A 4,682-nucleotide genomic window follows, 5' to 3' on the forward strand; every position below is an offset into this window, starting at 1 on the left:
TAGCCAGACATCCACAAGTAAACACTTCATTAATACAAGAAAAATTATACAGGTCTAACAATGGTTTTAAAAGGGTTTAAACCATAGAGCAGTCTCTGGAAGAGAAGTGAATCTCACACGGTTTCGTTTTACACACGGTTTCGTTTTACACACGGTTTCGTTTTACACACGGTTTCGTTTTACACAACCAGTCATCTAAAATAATGAACGCCTATTTTATTAATGGCTAGAGTTAAATAATTTGATTGACATTCTAAGCAATTGAGACCTTTATTTCACCTGACTGATGCAAGTTTATTGCATGCAGCACTGTATTTGGTAGCACAAATCTCGCTCTGAACCAGGAGAGAACTAAACAAATGACTACATGCACTGAGATTTTTTCTTGCTGCGCATCGAATAAAGCAAATAAGAAATGCTTATCATCAAAGCCTATGGTAGAAAGTCAATTTTCTATCATTTTTTGACTTTGCTCTAAAGCTTTACAGAGCAGCACTGCTGTCCAAGGTACCATTGCATGATTTCTTAGTCTATATGCTCTAAACTTGTCACATGAATGAATTTAATAATTGTCGGTAGTGCTCTCAAAATAATCACTAGGTTTTGACATGTTAATAAATGAGCAATTTTCAGCATTTCAGCAGTAGGCCATTATATGATTCAGTTATACACAAGTTTGACATTTATGGGGCTGTGTAACATTTGTTGTTTTGTTCCCTGATCTTTAATATATACTGGGTAGCTATGCAAAAATCTTCTAAAAATGTCAAGCTGATAAATAGTGCTTTATATCCTTTCACATTAGTTTTTCACTTGCTGCGTTCATTATTTAATGTTTGAATACTTAAGTCATTGTTTAACACGTGTCAAACTCAGTTCCAAAAGGGTCGCAGCTCTGAATAAGTGTTTAATTAGGGTTGGAACTAAACTGATCAAACTAATTGAGTCCTTCAGAGTTGTTTGAAACCTACAGGTAAGTGTGTTGGAACAGGGTTGGAACTAAACTGTGCAGGGCTTCTGCCCTCCAGCAATTGAGTTTGACACCCCTGGTTTAAAGGGTTACATTTTACCATCAAAAGGTAGCATGTTATATAATCAACTTATAGATTGTAAAAATTAAAGTGTAGTGCCCGCTCACTTTTGACAAGGCCCATCCAAAATATATTTCTGCTATTGTAATACAAATGCACTGTTGCATTATCATAGTTTAATTTTGTCATGTTCAGAGATCATAAAATGCGTTTATTCCCCTACAAACATTTCAATTGTTACATTTGTCATTTCCCCTCCAAATAAAATGTTGCCAGAGGCGGGCAACATATGACCTTTAAAAAAGGTGCTGTGACATGTACCTATATGCAGCACCACAATATGATAGAACGGCATAGCAGTGTTTAGTCACTTGTTTGTTTTTCAGCTATTGAGTTTAATTGAACAAAGGGAGCAGTTTACATTGCATTAAAGGCAACTACTGATTGGTTGTGTAGTGTTTCAAGGAGCTGTTGTAACATGATTGGAAAATAAAACCATATTAGTGCTGCCTGGCCCAGTTTGGCACAAAATGGAGCAGTTCCATTTTGAGAACGATTCAGCATGAGTGAAAAAGTAGCTAAAGTTTATGAAAAATTAATCTGGATGTAGAGAATCTCATAGCACAAACAGCACTCCTACAGGCGTATTTATACTTCTGCATCAAGCACACAAGTATGCTTCAGCACAACCTGTGCATGGTCACGTAGACACTGATGCACACCTCAATGAATAGAGCAAGCTGTGATTGGTCAGCTTTGTAGAGCTGACACGTGTGCCCTAACCTAGTCCTCATCTTCAGTCAGTAATTTAGGGGCCATTTCTGACAGCAACCTGTGTAAGGCCAGATTAAGCATCTGCAAACCTCAATTTTTTCATCTTAATGTTGCCAAACTTTGACAAGCGATCAATAACTGATGCAGAAAAGCTTATTCATGCTTTCATGACCTCTCGGTTAGACTTCTGTAATGAGTTACTAGGCAGTTGCCCTGCTGGCCTCACTAACAAACTGCAGATGGTTCAAAATGCAGCTGCTAGAGTGCTTTCTAGAACTAAGAAATAACATTACTCCTGTTCTTTCAGGGCATTGACTCCCTATTAAATATTTAATTTACAATGTTATTGTTTACCTACAAAGCCCTCAATGCCTTAATACCCAGTATTAGAGGGAGCTCCTAGTGTATCAGAGCATGAGATTGATTCCTTTAAGACTCTAAAGTGACCCACGAGTCTACGTATTGATCCTGAAGGGTAAGTCTGTACACCAGCCGGTGACCTCTCCCATCTGCAGCTTCTCCACAACAGATGTCCACCATTCTCCAGCCTCCGGAGCCTAGACTGCAGCTCTGTACAGGAAGTTTGGCCAGAGGAGAAATGCTCATGCCCAACTGAGCCTGGTTTGAGGTTATTTTTCCCCTTTACTTTGGTCAGTTGGCAAACTTGTTCGCTTGGTTTGGGGCTTGTGTAGTTGAGCATGGATGGATTTTTTCTTCATTGTTTGGACTTTCAGCAGTGAAAATTAAACACCGAAATGAATCTCTGAAAACTGAGCTGATTTAAACCTCTTGTACCTGATGTGAAAAAGCATGCACATCCTCAAAGATCCTTAGCCCGAACAGTTATAATAGATAGAAGTTTGTATGAATGTTCAAGAAACTGAAGCAGATAAGGGAGATTCCACAGAAGGAAGAATTCATTTATGCAATGAGTGAATAGGTCGTTGAGATTTCCAAGGTAACCCATAAGCCTGGAGCACTGAGCTGCCCAAAGAGCTGATTTAATGTGAATAAACCTTAAAGCAGTTGCCGGGCAAAGTATGCTCAGTTTTAAGGTTTTGAACAGATTTTAAACCAGTCATCAGAAATATCTCCCAAAGGATTAACTTTATTATGAGACCACTGCAAATGTCATGGAGTACTGTCTGACAATAAATTTTGGCAATAGGTGTACCGTCTATGCCATTGTGTAGTTGTAAACGTCTACAATCACGCTATGTGGAGAAAAAAAAATTCACAATAGAACTGAACTGATTTTCATTGCTTAAGTGAGAGCCTTAAAGTGAGCGCTTTTGTTTTTTAAAGGATTCTCACTACCAAAAGGAATTCTTGATACTTGAGATGTTTCCATTTAAATTTGAGATTTTTGAAGAGGAAACTGGAACTGGTAAAGTTGAAATATTTATAGGTGAAGAGGTTCCAATATTCCCATGAAATTGAGATGTATAAGAGTTTAGTGCAGTTACTTTCACTGAGAGGTTCTGAGGTTAGATGTTCTAGGAGTTACAGAAGATCTTATTTTTAAAACCAGCCATGTACACTACAGATGTTCTGGAGAAGGTATGTAGGGTTTTTTTCTGAAAAATTCTGGGTTACAAGTTATAGAAGAATAAATACTTTAAATCTTCCCATGGAAATAATGGATCTTAAAGGGAAAATCTGGTTATTCTGAAAAGTTGTAAGGTTATAATTTGAGATTTGGTGTTTTAAAGTGTCCCTATGGAAGTACTAATCTTACTCCTCAACCTTAATCCTAGTAAATTCTGAAGTTACAAAACTTCAGTAGATCTCATGTTTTAATTGACTTTTTGAAAAGTTCTTGAATGACTGGTGTAGGTGGTGTTGATGCACAATGTGCTGTTGTGTGGAGGTGCTAATCACCAGTAGAAGACTGGGCTTCATTTAAGGCCATTCACCCAAGGCCACCTTCCCTGCGTGCTGTCCAAGTGGACCCAGGGGGGCTGAATACTTACCACTCCCCCAAGTGACCTTTTGTTAACACCGCAAGGTTGCCCAGGTCACCCGAAAAGAGTTTGAAGATGTTTTTCTATGAGGCCTACTCTGGCTAATCCAGAGACCGGGCTCCCCAGGACCCCAGATATCTCCAGGGAACAGGAGAGCCCTTGCCCAAATCAGCTGAATCTAACAGGTAGATTCAGGAGTAAAAGTTGGCCAAGAACTGGTCATTGCCTTCTCCTCACTCCCTGCTGATTTGCTCCAGAATACTTCTAGTTAACATACAAGGAGTTCCATAAATCCAAGGTGACCAAAGAACTCACCCAAATGTGACTAGAAGCATTCAAAGAGATAATCCTGACCTCCCACTAATTACTAGAAATGAAAAAATGTAAGAGGCCAGGTCGAGGTTCAGTCTGGCGGATATATCTCTGTAGATATATCATTCTTCTACCAAACATCTCCCCTAAGGTAATGCAAGAACCAAACCGACATCATCCTTATCAAGGACAATCGTTGGGAGCATTACCCTAAAGAAAAGGAGAGTCTGAGCCACTGACCAGGTGTTGAGACACAGCATTTCGGCAGTGGTGAGTGTTTTCATTACCATTTGTTTGTTTGTTTGTTTTTCTTTGTTCTTGTTTGCATATTTTCATTCATAATTTGATTATTTGATGTCTAGATTGTTTTCCCATACTTCTATTATCATATTTAAGCTTATAAAAACTTTAAAACTGAGTTTTATTAGAGAATAGACCATATGCATATGACTCATTAGTATTCGTGGTTTTGCACCAATCACGTTTGTTCTCTGTTGAGTGTGCTGTAGGCTTATATATAGCTTATATCTCTGTTGTTTTTTAATATTTTGTTTTCATTTTTTCAGCATTTTAATCTGGACATTATGTAGAAAAAGTGTTG

General features: G+C 38.3%; 1 long non-coding RNA gene across 1 annotated transcript; it reads left to right on the forward strand.

The window, feature by feature from the left end:
* Positions 1-328: 328 nt before the first annotated feature.
* Positions 329-4,289, forward strand: LOC147840477 (uncharacterized). The gene is made up of 2 exons (XR_015508844.1): positions 329-663; positions 955-4,289. It is a non-coding gene; the product is annotated as an uncharacterized LOC147840477 (long non-coding RNA).
* The last annotated feature ends 393 nt before the right edge of the window (positions 4,290-4,682 follow it).

This window comes from Danio rerio, chromosome 15 (genome assembly GCF_052040795.2).
Source record: "Danio rerio strain M-AB ecotype USA chromosome 15, GRCz13ab, whole genome shotgun sequence".
NCBI lineage: Eukaryota > Metazoa > Chordata > Actinopteri > Cypriniformes > Danionidae > Danio > Danio rerio.